This window comes from Mesoplodon bidens (assembly GCF_964165515.1).
Source record: "Mesoplodon bidens genome assembly, chromosome: 2".
Taxonomy (NCBI): Eukaryota; Metazoa; Chordata; class Mammalia; order Artiodactyla; family Ziphiidae; genus Mesoplodon; species Mesoplodon bidens.
In genome coordinates this window covers 64,846,181-64,863,619 of record NC_138177.1, presented here as the reverse complement: position 1 = coordinate 64,863,619, position 17,439 = coordinate 64,846,181, and the positions used below count along the sequence as shown (strand labels likewise).

The 17,439-nt window shown below is 38.6% G+C and overlaps 1 long non-coding RNA gene and 1 pseudogene across 2 annotated transcripts; one reads left to right on the top strand and one right to left on the bottom strand.

The window, feature by feature from the left end:
- The first annotated feature begins 2,084 nt into the window (after positions 1-2,084).
- Positions 2,085-2,745, top strand: LOC308612011 (ferritin light chain-like; annotated as a pseudogene). Its single transcript has one exon. The product of its transcript is annotated as a ferritin light chain-like (transcript).
- Positions 2,746-5,638: 2,893 nt separating this feature from the next.
- LOC308612393 lies at positions 5,639-15,700 on the bottom strand. Its single transcript, XR_014015107.1, has 3 exons — positions 15,631-15,700; positions 13,272-13,456; positions 5,639-6,098 (listed from the first exon to the last, which is right to left on the bottom strand). It is a non-coding gene; the product is annotated as an uncharacterized lncRNA (long non-coding RNA).
- Positions 15,701-17,439: the final 1,739 nt, after the last annotated feature.

Below are 17,439 nucleotides of genomic sequence, written 5' to 3'. Positions count from 1 at the left end.
GTAAGTCATATCATGTTCAAAACTCTGTTCAAAACTCTCCAATGGCTCCTATCTCATGCAGATAAAAGCTCAAAATCCCAGACTTCTGTGCTGTACTTTGAACACATCAGGCATGTTCCTGCCTTAGGGCTTTGCATGGGTTGAAACCTCTCCCTGGAATGCTCTTCTCTCAGATATCCATATGGCTGAGCATCCTACTTTTGCAAGTATTTGCTGAAATATCACCTTTTAAAATTAGGCCTCTGAAATTGTATCCTGCCACTCTTCTTCTATAGTCCTAATCTCTTCTTCTGTCTGAATTTTTTCCCCTTTAATATTTATCACCTTTCTATATACCATAATTTATTGAGTATTATGTTTATTGCTTGTTTGCTCTCTCTTCTCACTAGAATATAAGCTCTACAAAGGCAGGGATTCTTGCCCTGTTTTGTTTTTTGATGTACCCCAGGCACCTAGAAAAGGCACATGGTAGGCACTCAATAAATATTGGATGAACAAATGAGTGAAGATCATTGGATACAAAATGTTAGCACTAAAAGGGATGCTAGAGTTTTTCTAAACCCTCCTTTTTTAGATTAAGAAAATTTAAATTGCTTCCCAGGAAGCAATGATGAAGATGAAGATGAAGATATTTGTCTAAGAAAATGCCATGAGTGGCTTCCAAATTCTCTTGTTTTGTGTTTCAGTTATTATATCTGGAGGCTTCCATCCTTGATCTTGAAATGATGTTATTATGCATTTTTTTCCTTCTGGACTTTAAGTGAAAATAGAAGATTTAACCATATTCCTTAGTTCATGGGACAGAGAAAGCAGCAGTACCTGGGAACACTGCGTAGTACCTGACTGGATTTATTCCTGGATCCACGTGAGCTATCTCTAGAGGGCTGCCAGAAATACGTGTATGTGTGTGTACAAGAGTGTGTGTGTGTGCATGGTTGTGTGTGTATACATGTGTGTGCATGTGTGTTTGGGGTGGTAGTACAAGAGAACAAATCCTGAGTAAACTGCTCAGAAAAGCAAAGTTTCATGTTATAGGTGTGAACAGTTTTTGAGGAAGCTCTCAGCACTTTTAGAACAGAATAATTGTAATCTTTAAAGTAAATATATAGTGAAGCTACAGTTTCTCATTTCTGAGAAAAGAAAATGGGGTTAGAGGTTTCAGGATTTACCTGGTGTTTTTCAATCAGAAAGTTGTAGAACCAAAAACTGAACCTGAGTCACTAGAGTCCTAGATGCTACCTTTTAATATTATGGTGTGTTCTCATATGGGATGATGTGTCCACCCCTAGGAATTTCAGGGTTACCCAACAGAGCCAGGAACTGGGTGATGGGGGGACATTTTCTACACAAGGCAAAGCTGTGGCTCTTAAGGCACTGTGCAACAGTGGAGAAACGTCAAAGTTATTAATTTTTATAAAATATGTTAATGGGTTTCCCATTACTTCCTCTCTCATTATTCGGTGTTGCCTTTCTGTTTCTCTGACACTTAACTCTGAGGATGTGACACTAAAAATATCAGGGCCTGCAGGCTCCCTGACCCTTAGATCCTTTTCTTCCAACAGCTGGGACACTTGACCCTTGCCAGCAGGCTCTGCTTCAGAGTCAGGGCAAATTATTCCCCCCAACACACATTTTTTTAATACTTAAAAAAAGGTCATATCCATGAAAGTGTGTAGGACACAGTAAGCCTTTTTTAATACCCTTCTTCTTCTCCTCTTTGGAACTTCTCAAATTCTCTAAATATGGAAGAGATGTATAAAGTTTATCACTTGGGAATTAAAGAAAATCTTTAAATCTCCAGGGGCACATCTACAAAATAAGTCTCAGAAAATGCCCAATTAGCTATTCAGAGCTAGTCCAAAGTAAGCAGATATGAGCCTGTAGTAGGCATTTCTAATTGGTTACAGCACTCATTCTTTTTTTTCTGTACTCTTCCCTTTAAGAAAAGGTGTAGCCCAGAAACACTGTCATCTGAACATTCTGGGATCCATTACCAATGATCTGGAGTTAGCACATGAAATGAAAGCTATTTTCCATCCTTGCCCAAGTTCATCAAGATAGATATTCAGGCATTGCACTCGGCGGTTCCCCGGATTTGTCTCTTGCTTCAACAGTGTTTGGACGGAACAGACCCAGGGTCGCCCTTTCCTCCAGCCTCCGACCACCCTCCAACCTTCGGAGTCAGCCATTCAGTTATCCTCGGTCACCGGGACCAGCCAACACCATTTTCTGAGCCGAACTCCTTATTACCGATCAACCATGAGCTCCCAGATTCGTCAGAATTATTCCACCGAGGTGGAGGCTGCCATCAACCACCTGGTCAGCATGCATCTGCGGGCCTCCTACACCTACCTCTCTCTGGGCTTCTATTTTGACCGCGACGATGTGGCTCTGGAGGGCGTGGGCCACTTTTCCCGCGAATTGGCCGAAGAGAAGCAGGAGAGCGCCGAGAGTCTCTTGAAAATGCAAAACCAAGCGGCGGCCGCGCCCTCTTCCAGGACATGCAGAAGCCATCTCAAGATGAGTGGAGTAAAACCCAGGATGCTATGGAAGCTGCCATTAACATGGAGAAGCACCTGAACCAGGCCCTTCTGGATCTGCATGCCCTGGGTTGTGCCCGCGCAGACCCCCACCTCTGCGACTTCCTGGAGAGCCACTTCCTAGATAAGGAGATGAAACTCATCAAGAAGATGGGCGACCACCTGACCAACCTCCGCAGGCTGGGCTGGGCGAGTATCTCTTTGAAAGTCTCACCCTCGAGCACGAACAGGAGTCTCTGAAGTCCAGCGGCCTCTGAGGAGCCCCTCTGGCATCAGAGCTTCTGCCTGAAGCCCCGCTCTGTAGCCACTAGGCAGCTTTTTAACCATCCTGGTGCCCTCTCCCAAGACGTGGACCAAATGGAAACAATAAAGCTTTTTGCAGAAAAAAAAAAAAAGATAGATATTCAAATGAACCCTAATGTATAGTAATTCTTCATTGATCCTGTTTGATGATTTTTATCTGGATAAGTTAGTCTTTAACAGGTTTAAGTGAGTCAAATGTGCCGAGACTCAAAAAAGGTTAGGTCAGAAAATGTAGGACTTTGGACACCCCACCACAGTCCCCATGGGGGCAGTACCTTGGAAAGAATTATTAAACCATGCTAAGGCAGCACAGAGCCAGTCCACACAAACACTTGTTGAAGGGGGGAGATGTTTTGTAAATAAGAATGAGGAACCAGAGAGCTTGGAGTGCAAGCAGGGCATCAGGTCAGAATCACCAGGGATGGGCAAAATGTGGGCGAGGACGAGGAGGTCACATGCTGAGAAGTGGCACTCCTGCCAGCATATCTTCTATGCGTGTTCCTACTTGTGGAGCTTAGGCTGCCCCTTCACATCCCAGGCTGCTGCTGCAAAAATATTTTGAATTAATTAACCCTAAATATTTCCTCTGCTAATCTGTTCACGCATCTGATCCCAGAACATTTGTTAAAGAATCTGGAGACTTATATTTTTTAGAATTTATTTTATTCAAGTATAGTTGATTTACAGTGTTGCGTTTATTTCTGCAGTACAGCAAATTGATTCAGTTACACATATATATATATATATACTCTTTTTCATATTCTTTTCCATTATGGTTCATCACATGATATTGAATATAGTTCCCTGTGTTATACAGTAAGACCTTGCTGTTTATCTATTCTATATACAATAGTTTGCATCTGCTAATCCCAAACTCCCAATTCATCCCTCCCCCACCCCCTCCCCCTTGGCAACCACAAGTCTGTTCTCTATGTCTGTGAGTCTGTTTCATAGATAAGTTCATTTGTGTCATATTTTAGATTCCATGTGTAAGAGATATCATATGGTATTTGTCTTTCTCTGTCTGACTTACATCACTTAGTATGATAATCTCTAGGTCCATCCATGTTGCTGCAAATGGTATTATTTCATTCTTTTTTAAGACTGAGTGGCATTTCCATTGTGTGTGTGTGTGTGTGCATGTGTGTATGTGTGTGTATATATATATATATACACATACCACATCTTCTTTATCCATTCATCTGTTGATGGACATTTAGGTTGCTTCCATGTCTTGGCTATTGTGAATACAGAGACCTATATTTAAACTCTTATTCTTTCACTTATTTATGGACAATGTAAATTTCTGTGAGTTGTCCAAATTTATGAACACTGATACCATGTTTATACAGAAGTAGTCAGACAAGTTGGTCTCTAAGATCATTTGTCTTTGAAGTTCTATGATTCTGAGGTAGAAAGAAGGGACAGGGCGGGAACTTGACTCTGGATGCCAGAAAAAATAAATAAATACATAAAGCAATGTTAGAAATTAATTTGCTATTTAGTAGTATTTTGGTTATCATACATGTTTATGTTTGCTATTTTTATAGCAAATTTTTATGTTTGCTATTTTGAGGCTAAAGATGATATTTTATTCATCATTAACATCTCCTTTTTGATCATTCCATAGAACCACTATAAAGTCAACCTAATTTGATAGTTAATAGAAATCCAGTTCTCTGCATTGACTATTTCATGCCTTACACATTAAATTATGTATAGACATAAAATAGATAAAAATGATAGCTTTTTTTCTTTGCCAAGTCCTATGCTAAGTATTTATATTTATTACCTTCTTAAAATCATCTTAACAAACTTTTGAGTGCTTTTAACCCTTGTGGGTGAGGCAACAAAAATGTTAGGGAATTAAGTAATTTGCTCAAGGTTACACAGCGAATAAATGTTAGAGCTGGATTTTGAACCTAGGCAGCCTGACACCAGAGTCCTGGTAACGCTGGAGACATGTGAGTAGTAGAATGTGCTTTAAAAGAAAAAAAGCCCATTAAGATATCTTGTAATAAGCAATATATAATTTAAACATATCATATTTATACATAGCACTTTCCACAAAATATCCCGTAACAAAAATAACTGAGCTCAGAGGGTCTCTGGAAAGGAATATCATGATTAGCAGTCTGCTGAGTGGCCCTGTGATGCCTTCACCAGTGTGGCAAACACAAAAAGGTCATGGCAGCTTGAAGGTCATATACTCTGCCTTTCTAATGCCAAGGTCACTCCAGGATATGGCCCAGGGACTGGTCCACTGGAGCTTTGCAGGGCAAATCTGATATTTCCTCAAGAATCATAGCAATCATCTCATGGGACTATGACTAGGAGGATGAATTTGTGCAGGCACACGTAGAGGCAAGTGCACACTAATGTGGAAAGAAAGAGGGGGGAGGGGAGAGGGAGACGGAAAGGGAAAGTGGGGTGGGGGGGAGACAGAGAGAGAAAAGAAAGAGAGTGAGACCTTTTGAGTCTTTGAGAATTGTCTACATTTTCAGTCTTTACACCCTAAACTCCCATTCTCTCTCCAACCCCATCCAATATGACTTTCATTCTCCACCACTCCAGTGGAACTTGACTTCTTGTCAAGGTCAACAATGACCCAGATCCTTGATACTCAAAGTGTGGTAAAGGACCAGTAGCTTCACCTTGGTGAAGCCATACATTATCTCTGAATCTCAGCAGCTTCATCTGTAAAGTGCAGCGCACACCTCATGGTAATATCAGGAGAATTATATTAATGCACATGAGGTACCTGGCAGACAGGACACACCCAACTTATCCTGGTCTTCCTTCCTTCCAAGTATGCCAGCAAGAATCCAGGCTCACTAAAAGCAGAGAAATTGCTATGTGATTACTTATGCTAACAATATTCTCACAAAATCTCAGAGATGGAAAAAAGATTACAAGACTTCTGGCCCAACCACTGCTTTTATTTACTAAGCAAGGTACTACAGAGTTTTATGAAAAACAATCTTCTAGGTTACATAGAATTCCTGAAAATGGGCTTTCTTTTCCAAAAATCTCTTTTAAATAATCCAATTTTCGTACAAAGTATGGTATATCTGCTCTGTTGTAAGTCATAGAAGAAAGTGCAAAGCCTTGGAAAAACTCCGAGGTTGATGCAAACATATCCTCATCTGCAGGGATGATGGTGAGCACTTGGGGCTCTGTGCTTCCTCAAACTTAGCTCAGCAGGGTGCCTTAGTGGAGGTGCCAGCATTGTCTCGCCAGAGGAGAAATGATTACCTACAAGAAAAGACACAATCAGTTTTCCAGTCCTCCCAAGTCATCCAAGGTCTTGTGACTCAACGGTGAGTCAGTGGGCAGACTTCATTAGTCAGCCTTGATGACTAGTGTTCCTATGACCTTCCAGAAGTCATACAGCTGCATGGGCAGACAGTGGTAGGAGGGGTTAGGAGATTGATATTTCCATCTCTGTTCTACTAAATATCACCACTTTGGCCCTAGATAAGTCACTGAAGCTTTTAAGGCTTTAGCTTTCACATTTGTAAAATGAGAGTGTTGCCTTGATAGGATCTACCAAAGTTCTTCCCATGTCTAAATTTGCACATTTGTGGATATTCATACATTTTCTTTCTTATCTGGTCTTCATTCTCAGCAGAAGGAAAACTCTATGAAGGAGGACTGAGAGTTAAGGCTGCTAATGAAAACTATAGTTAGCCCTTAGTATTTGCAGATTAATTAAATTCCATAAATATTTTTTCATGAAACAATCAGTGCTTCCTATGCACCTGCTTGGTATCAGGAAATTATATATATGATAACCACCACACCACAAGAAAAACACAATCCAAGCAATTCCAATGTAGTGTGATGAGTGCTACCAAGGCTTAAGCAGTAGGTGCTGTGGAAACAGATAGACAAAGTTCCTAACTCAGTTTTGAGTGAACATGGAAGGACTTCCTAGAGGAACTGACATCTAAGATGAGACACAGGAAAAGAGTAAGCCTTACCTAGGTAAAGAGGAGTCAATTATTTCCTTTTTGTTTGCTTGTTTTGTTTTGTTTTTTCAGTATATGCAAAACCTGGTAGCAGGGGAAGGCATAATGCCCTTGGCAAATGCAAATAGTTCAGTAGGATGAAGGGGTGATAGATGAGAATGGAGATGAGAATTATCTTTGACACCATATTAAGGAATTTGGATTTTAACTGGAGACTATGGGGATCATTAAAGAGTATCATGCAGTAGGGATCAGAATACAGTTCTCACATCAGATATATAATGCAAGCTTCAGAGTGGAGAGATTGGAGGGGAGAAAGGGAAGTCTCTGGATATAACCAGAGACTGGATGTAAAGAAAGTAACCTGGATGAAATGATAGTCTAGAAGAAAGGAGTGGCAGTGGGGATAGCAGTAGGAGGATTGAAGAAAGGTTTATGATGAAGAATTGAAAAGACTTAATATTGCCTAGACAGAGTGGGTGGAGGTAGGAGAGAGACTGGTGAAAGAGGGTACAGGAGTATCAAGCATTAGTAATAAGCAAACGGCAGTGCCACATGCTCAGATTTGTTGAAAGTCAATAATGAATTCAGTTTTGGATCCATTATGCTTTGTTAAAATGGAAGATTGCCTAACGTAGAAGCCAACACATAGTATACCCACAGTCATTCAGAAATATTTATTGAGTACCTTCTATATGCTAAACACCATGCTGGGATCTGGAAATATAAAGATGAATAGATTTCAGGAGTCCTGGCCTCAAGGATCTGAGTTCAATGAGAGAAGATATCAGATATGTAAAAAATAACTACAGTATGGTCAAGGTGATAAATGTTATAGAAGACAAATGTATTCATGGTAAAAAGTGTGCTGAATGAAGGTGCTCTGGCAATGAGTAATGTAGAGGGGAAGCATGTAGCTGAAGGTTCCATTAATGAGAAAGGCTTGTGATATAGAGCACTCCAACTGTTTTTTTTAAAAAGGGTCAATTTTAAACAAAGAGCAAGAAAGTCTGTTAGGCAGGAAGAATGATCAAGCAAAAGCAAAAGAGTAGAACAGTGTTTGGTATGTTTGAGGGACAGTATGTAGCACAGTTTTCCTAGTCCTGAGGGATCTTAAGAGGAAACATAAGTGCCTGGAGAGACAGAGACTTCTGGTCTTTGCCTACAATTTTACACCTGCAGCCTGGAGTTCTAGCCTGAGCTCCAGACTTGTAAATTGACTGCTTATTTGGCACCTCTTTTTGTACGGCTAATGGACAAAGAAAATATGCCCAAAACTAAACTCCTGACCCTCCCCCTTTAAAATCTGATCTTCCTAGTTCCCCATATTAAAAAAATGGTATTGTCATATTAATAAATGTTCAGGCCCCAAATCCTTGCTTCCTCTCTTTTTCTCGCAAACAACATGAAATCCATCAGCAAAACCTATTATCTCAGAGTGATGTCAGCAAAAAAAATGGTGGAATAAAGACCTCTGAAAATGCTCCCTTCCATGAAAGCAATGAGAAAACTGGCAAAAATTGTCAGAGTCAACTTTTTTAGAACGTTAAACATTAATCAAGGCTTGTAGCACCTAATAACAGACTGAAAATACATAAAGTAAAACTGACAGACTTGAAGGCAGATTTGACAATTCAACGATAATAATTTGAGATATCAATATCCTACTTCCAACAATGGATAGAACAAATGGATAGAAAATTAACAAAGAAATAGAAGAACAACACTAGAGAACACTACAGAATAACACTATTAACCAACTAGACCTGACAGACATCTATAGAATACTCTACCCAACAGCAGCAGAATATACATCCTTCTCAAGTACACATGGAACATTTTCCAGAATATATATACATATGCTCCAACACCTAATATATATTAGATCATAAAACAAGTCTCAATCAACATAAAAAGACTGAAATCATACAAAGTATGTTCTCTATCCCCAAGGAAATACAATTAGAAATCAGTAACAGAAGGAAATTTGGGAAATTCAAAAATATGCATAATTAAACAAAATATTCCTAAGTAATCAATGAGTCAAAGGACAAATCACAATGGAAATGAGAAAACATTTTTAGATGATGAAAATGAAAATAAAACATACCAAAACTTGTGAATGCAGCTAAAGTAGAGTTTAGATGGAAATTTAGGGCTGAGAACACCTATGATAAAAAATTAGATCTCAGATCAATAACCTATGTTTTACCTTAAGACACTAGAAAAAGAAGAGCAAACTGAACTCAAAGCAAACAGAAGAAAAGAAATAATAAAGATTTTAGAGATGAAATAAATGGAATAGAGAATAGAAAGCAACAGAAAAAGTCCATAAACTATAAGTTTCTTCTCTGACAAGATCAACAAAATTGATAAACTTTTAGCCAGCCTGACAAAGAAAAAATGAGAAAAGATTCAAATTACTAAAACCAAGAATGAAAGTGGAATTACCACAGATCTTACAGAAACAAAAAGAGTTGTTAGGGACTTCTATGAATAACTATAAATCAACGAATTAGATAACTTAAAGGAAAAAGATAAATTCCTAGAAATAAAAAAAAACTGTGTTTAAAAGATAGCCCAATTCATTATTTGGAAGACTTAACATTAACACTCCCCAAACTGACCTTAGTGTCAATGTAATCACTTTCAAAATCTCAAAAGCCTTTTTTGTGTTTCATAGAAACAGCTATATATTATTCCAACAAACATTGAGATTGGTGAAAGACAGTTTTCCTTTTGACCTATTTCTCCTCCACCCCTCCCCCTCAAGCAAAGTGAAGGCTACAGTTTGGATTTATCTTCTAGCTAAAAAAGCAGAGATAACGTCCAAAAGACCAAGAATTCTCTCCTGCCATGCCTATACACTTTCAGTTTTAGCTCTCTTCCTAAGATGGTAATTTTTTGTGTGAAAGCAGTCTTTCTTTTTTCTCAGTTGCTTGTGAATTTACTTTTAGTCGAAAAACAAGACATAAATGATCCAAGTGACAACACTGCCGCAGGGTAAAGTTGCTGCTTAGTTTCCATTAATAAGAGAACAAATAGTAGTACCTTAAGTATGTTCACTGGAAAGTTTTTCTTACTAGGAGTACAAATGACACCTGATAAAACATCTCATATAGCTGCACTTTAACATGTACAGCTGAACTGGGTGTTACTAAGAGTAGAATGAGACGTTTCCCTTAGGTCCTCAAGGCAAACTTTAGGAAAGCTCACCTGTTTTCTCAGGTCCTCTCTGGAATTGGGGCTGTTTGGACAGGGGCCCTACGTGTGAAATATCAAAGATTTGAGGGGTAATGCTGAAAGCCTCAGGTTTTCACAGCAGAGGATTGGGTTCAAGGCCTAGCTCTAAATTAGCAAACTGTTTTGAGCAATTCACTTTACTTTTCTACAGCTCATTCAGCAATATGAATTGAAGACAACACTTCCTGTTTCATAAGATTCTTATGAGAAGTCAGTGAAAACATATACGTTAAAAAAAAAGACTTTATAAAGATGGAATAGAAAGTTAGTTATCAGTGGTATAACTTAGTTGGTTCAGTTTACTAAGCTCTTGACATGGGTGTGTTACAAGGATTTCTGCAGTGTGTCTTATGAATCATAATAATGAATCATGTACTGGGTTAGGTGTTTCTCATTTCATCAGATTTTATCACTATTTTATCAAACATTTTGTATAAACCCTGTAAAGTCAGTATTGTTAGCCCAATTTAACAGATGAAATACCATGCAGGCAAATAAAAGTTGGTAATCAAACCCAGGGTGCAGATATGGCCAACTGCAACATTGCCTCTCCATCCCACACTTGCCACTTCTATGCAACATAACATTGGAAGTCTTAGTTAGAGTAATCGGACAAGAAAAGGTAATAAAAGGAATCCAAATAAGAAATTAAAAGTAAAATTATCACTGTTTGCAGATGACATGACACTACACATAAAAGTCCTAAAAACACTAACAACAAAACTAGTAGAACTCACCAATGAATTCAGTAAAATTGCAGGATACAATATTAATATACAGAAATATGTTGCAATTCTATACACTAACAATGAGCTATCAGAAAGAGAACTTAAGAAAATAATCCCATTTACAATCACATTAATTAGAATTAAATACCTAGGAATAAATCTAGCTAAGGAAGTAAAAGATCAGTACTTTGAAAACTATAAGACATTAATGAAAGAAATTGAAGACAATACAAACAGACAGAAAGACATACCATGTTCATGGACTGGAAGAATTAATGTTGTTAAAGTGACCATACCACCCAAGGCAATCTACAGATTCAATGCAATCTCTGTCAAAATACCAATGGCATCTTTCATAGCACTGGAAACTATAATTCTAAAGTTTGCATGGAAACACAAAAGACTCTGAATAGCCAAAATAATCTTGAGAAAGAATAAATCATGTTCCTTGATTTCAAACTATACCACAAAGCTATAGTAATCAAAACAGTATGGATCAATGGAGCAAAATAGGGAGCCCAGAAATGAACCCATACTTACATGGTCAATTAATCCATGACAAAGGAAGCAGGACTATTCAATGGGGAAAGAGAGCCTCTTCAATAAATGGCATTAGGAAAGATGGACAGCTACAGGCAAAAGAATCAAACTGGACTACACTCTCACACCATATACAGAAATAAACTAAAAATGTAGTAAAGGCTTAAACGTAAAACCTGAAACCATAAAATTTCTAGAAGAAAACGTAGGTAGTATGATCTTTGACATTGATCTTAGTAATGTTTTTTTGGATATGTCTCCTCAGGCAAGGGAAACAAAAGCAAAAATGTAACAACATCAAACTAAAATGCTTTTGCACAGCAAGGAAAATTTTGACATCAGTCTTAGTGATGTTTTTTTGGCTCCGTCTCCTAAAGCAAAAGGAATAAAAGCAAAAAATAAACAAATGGGGCCTAATTAAACTTAAAAGCTTTGGCACAGCAAAAGAAACCATTGACAAAATAAAAAGACAACTTACTGAATGAGAGAAGATATTTGCAAATTATATGATCGATAAGAGCTTAATATCAAACATATATATATAAACAGCTCATGCAACTCAACATGAAAATAACAAACAACATGATTAAAAATGGGAAGAACTGAAGAGACATTTTTCCAAAGGGGAAATGCAGATGGCCAACAGGCACATGAAAAGATGCTCAATATCACTATTCATCAGGGAAATGCAAATCAAAACCACAATGAGATATCACCTCACACCTGTCAGAATGGCTATCATCAAAAAGAATGCAAATAACAAATGTTGGCAAGGATGTGGAGAGAAAGGAAACTTCACGAACTGTTGGTGGGAATGTAAATTTGTGCAGCCACTATGAAAAACAGTATGGAGATCCTCAATAATTTAAAAAGAGAACAACCATAATGATCCAGAAATTCCACTCCTGGGTATTTGTCTAAAGAAAATGAAAACACTAATCAGAAAAGGCATATACACTCCTATAGTCACTGCATCATTATTTACAATAGCTAAGGTATGGAAGCAACCTAAGTGCTCATCATGTATAAAGAAGATATGGTATATATATATATAATTTTACCTATATATATATATATATATATATATATATATATATATATATATATATATACTCACATATACACACAGTGCAATATTACTCAGCCATAAAAAAGAATGAAATCTTGCCATTTGTGACAATGTAGATAGACCTAGAGGTTATTATACTAAATGTAATCATTCAGACGAGAGAAAGACAAATATTGTATGACTTCACCCATATGTAGAATCTAAAAAAACAAATGAACAAATATAACAAACCAGAAACAGAGTTATAGATACAGAGAACAAACAGTTGGTTGCCAGAGGGGATGAGGGTGGAGGGTAGAAGAGAAATAGGTGAAGGAGATTAAGGGGTACAAACTTCCAGTTGCAAAATAAATGTCATGAGTATGAAATGTACAGTGTGGGGAATATAATTAACAACTATGTAATATCTTTGTATGGTGACATATTGTAACTAGACTTATTGTGGTGATCATTTTGAAATATATAAAAATACGGAATCACTATATTGTATGACAGGAATTAACTATGTTGTAGGTCAGCTATAGTTCAAAAACAAAAGAAAAAACAAAAAGATAAAAAGAACAACAGAAACTGTATGTCAATGCATCTACTTGCACCCAACTTCTCCTTTTCATCCAAGAGAATTGAAAAGCCATATCTATTAAACTAAATGCCACTATGTGTGCACAAGACCCTGGTCCCTTCTGCCCTTTTCAAGGGCTTCACTCCAGTTCTCTTTCATTATTAGTCTCTCCCTTTCTGTGGGGTCATTTCAATCACCATGAAAATATACTCTAGGGAAACACCTCCCCTTGAAACCCTATCTCACAATGACTAACTGCCCATCTATTTTCTCATCTGCATAACTTAACCTTCTCAAACAATTGTCAGCACATACCATTCCATCTCATCATTTTGCTTCACTCTTCAGCCCATTTTCGTCTGGTTTCTGTCCCGTCACTCCACCGACATTGCCTTTCCTCCACATTCTTACGACTCCAGGGCCTGCAAGCTCCACCTCCAAACAGCACCTGCACTTCTTTACCCAAGGCTCCTTTCTTGCTACCGTAGTCCAAATCGCCTCTACACAGAAAACCAGAAATGCCAGCAAATCAATGCTCTCTCCTCAACGCTGGAGCAGGACTCAAACAATGATTGACGGGGTTTGACATTAAATAGTTCCCCTCCTGTGGAGTAACCCTCTGAGGAGTGTGTTTTACAGTGGCTTCTGGAGTTTCCCCTGGCGTATTAATCATCAGCAGCCCACACCAGCAGCTGGCTCTCGTTCCTCCCTTGTCTCACTTCCCCACTTCCCTACCTTCACCTCGTAAACTACTTCCGCTTGAATCTTTCTTTCTGGGTTCGCTTCTGAAGGAATGTAAACGAGAACGACTTCCCTTATGCCAACTCTAACACACGCTTCTCTGTCTCACCTCATTGACCAATTAGCAGTATGTGACCCCGCAAATCACCCCCTCTTTCTTGAAAACTCTCTTTCCTCTGGATTTTTAGGACACCACACCCTCTGGTTTCCCTCCGCCTCACAAGCTGATCCATCTCCACCCTACCTTTCATATTGGAGTATCTTAGGTTCTGATCTCACATCTCTGGTCCTAACTTTCTACCATTTTTTCCTCTTTTCTGTGTGACTCCCATCTTTCTAAATCCAGCCGTTCTCTCTTCTGAATTCCGGATTCACTCCAGACATTAATTAAAAGATGAATCTTGGGCCTCCCTGGTGGCGCAGTGGTTGAGAGTCCGCCTGCCGATGCAGGGGATACGGGTTCGTGCCCCGGTCTGGGAGGATCCCATATGCCGCGGAGCGGCTGGGCCCGTGAGCCATGGCCGCTGAGCCTGCGCGTCCGGAGCCTGTGCTCCGCAGCGGGAGAGGCCACAACAGTGAGAGGCCCGCATACCGCAAAAAAAAAAAAAAAAAAAAAAAAAAAAAAAAAAAAAGATGAATCTTAAGTCTGCATTGAGTTTTTTTTTTAGAGCTTTGTGGTACATCAGGCACTATGTAAGCTCTTTCTAAATATGTTGTCTCATTTAATCCTTACATCAATGCTCCAAATCATTACATTTGTAAAGGCAAGAAAAGCAAGGCTCAAGAGGCTAGGAGTTTTCCTGGGTTCATGGAGCAGGTGAGGGGCAGAGCCAGGCTGTGAACTGAATCTTTCTGACTGAAGGTTGCAAGCTTAACTGCCATGCCATTCTGCTTCTGTATTCTCACCTCCTCTGTGCAATGGGCACAGAGGTTTTCTAGAATAATCAACTGCCAGAGATGGAAGAGAATTTAATAATCATCTAATCCAGCTCTTTCATTTTACAGTTGCCTCAAAGAGGTAAAAAAATTTCCCAAGATTTATTTAGATATCTGGTTATATTTATGACAGATGGTTATTTCCCAACTTTATATTTTGAGCTATAAATTGTGCTAAGGTTCATTCATCTTTCTTTTTCTCTGAGTTGCATCTCTAGCCTTGGAGGTTCTCTCCACACAAATGCAGATGGCACACACTTTCTAACTCCCCTGATCCTGCTGGGCCTCTGGAGAGAGCACTGAGGGTCACTGTGTTACTTCCTTTGAACATTTTCTCAGATGGAGATGATGTTCCAGTTGTACAGACCAGTGACTGGCATTTTAACCACAGGAACATTGTGAATATCTCCCTGCTAAATATCTACCCATCCCATTAAGGCTATTTATTGTGCTGTATCCAGAGCAACTAAACCCAAGACTGTGTCTGTGCCAAAGACTCGAATAAAAACTTTTAAAAAAATTGCAGCCATCCAGATGTTCTTTGGCAATGATGAACACCCAGATATTTGGAGACATCTGGATGACTGACTGGCTTTTTCAGTTTTCATCTGGAAGATGAAGATTATGCAGACACAGTGTGATTACAAGCTGGATGATAATAAACAAATCTTTGACAATGTCCACAGGATTCCAAACATCTGGGTGCAAAACTGAAAAATCCAGCTAACTATCCAAATGTTTGGCGTCATTTAAAAGAAACATTGGACAGCAGGAGTTGAGCAAAAGATCCAAAAAGGAGACAAGAAGTTCCCAAAGCAAGCTTTGCCTACATTTTTTTTTAAAGTTTATATTCAATTTAAAGGGGAAACTGAGTCAGGAATAGTAAATTTCTCATTAGGATCCACATTCTAGATCTCTCTCCTATATACTGGGGTTTCTAAATCTAGTGAGGTGACAGACCTTCCAGAATAGTATAGTCAGGGTCTGATCTACTCACATAGCATAGGAACTCTTAGGCATCAGAGCAGAACATCAAAGTCTTGTTTTTGTGTGACTTCTCAGTCCACCTAAAAAGACAAATAAATATGTCAGGGTCTTAAGAGTTCACCAAGAAAGAAAGGGAAGGTGAGGCTTACCTCACTACCAGGTGTGGAGAAGGAGAAAGTGCCTTGGGTATGAGAACGCTGGAAGACAAACAAGTTCAGGTTGCTGGTTCAAGGGCATTAAAGAATGTGCTGAGTGAGACAGGGAGGCAAGGGTGTATCCCTGCAAAAGTGGATTTAGTTATATTCTTTAACTGATGAAGGAAAGAAACCTTGTACTCACAGGTGAATTAAAGAAGCATTTGTGTTGGGGCTGAAAGAGCTGCTGTCTTTAGAGGAAAATCTTTCTGTTTGTGGCAGAAATGGCTCCTTAGAGTGATGGTGGCAGCTGCAGTAGTATCAGCAGCAGAAAAAGTGCCCTCGTGGTGACAAAAGCATCAGACACGGCCTATGTGGCTTTAAAGACTAGTAGCAGAGATGGAAGTTTGGTGCCTGTTGGTGAAGAGGTCATAGGGCTGTAGCATCTATAGGATCTTGAACCAGACTAAGTGTGAGCTGGGAATCTAACTTTCCTCTGATTGTAACCTGAGCTCATGATTTGGTTTTTTTGTTTTGTTTTGTTTTTTTGCTGCTATATTCTAGGAAGATAAGGATTTTGAGCCAAAGTAAATTTGAGGCATCTTGACATTGTTTTTCATCTGGGCCATGTTAAGAAAAATGTAATACATTTTTTACCTCTAAGCTGTTGTACTTGTGATGTTTACTTTCTGGCCATTTTCCTTGACATTATCTGGGAACAAACGTTCTGCTAGATCATGAGGCAGAGAGTGCAATTTGCAGACCAAAAAAGGAGAAAGACATTGGACTGAGAAAGAACATTAGTACAAAAACGTGGAAAACCACAAAGACAATCAGTAATTTCACAGACAACCCAGAGCTGAGCTTTACTTGCCAAATAGCCTTTGAGGCCTTTGCAAATTGGAAAATCATTGTCCGAAACCAAGATGCTTTTCTCAGAAAATATCTGTTTCTTGATTAGTCACCAAAAGAGAAGGAAAAAAGATCCATCCCAAAGGCCGCTTTAGATTGTGTAAACAACGAAGGTCTGTATACATTCACCAGGGCCTTTATTCCATTGTGCTAACAGTATTTAAAACCAGATGCTGGCTCTCCCTGACTCTTTGCTGGAAGAATTACTGTCAACATGCATTGTTTCTGAGAGAAATTTAAGGCAAGGCAGTCTCCAAGTTCTCTAATTAAAACAAGTTAAAAAAAAAAAGCTATATAAAATTTTCTGAATTTAACACTTTTATTACAAATACACTCCTTAGGTTACAGAGAAATAACTTAAAAGTAATTGAAAAACACACCCAAAATGTGTCTTCTAAGTAAGCCCCACTACTGTGTGACCTCAGGCAATTTGCTTCAGTATATGAGCCTCACATTTCTCATCTATAGAGTGAATGGTTTGGAATTCCATGATCCATAAGGTCCTACCCAGCTCTATGAGTCTTTAAAATTAGTTTCCATTGGGTGGGACGGAGAAGTATATGGGAGCTCTCTGTACTTTCTGCTCAACTTAAAAAAAATTTTTTTGATTGAAGTATAGTTGCTATACAATATTATATGTTACAAGTGTATGATATAGTGACTCACAATTTTTAAAGGTTATACTCCATTTGTAGTTATCATAAAATATTGGCTATATTCCCCATGTTCTACAATATATCCTTGTAGCTTATTCTATACCCAATAGTTTGTAC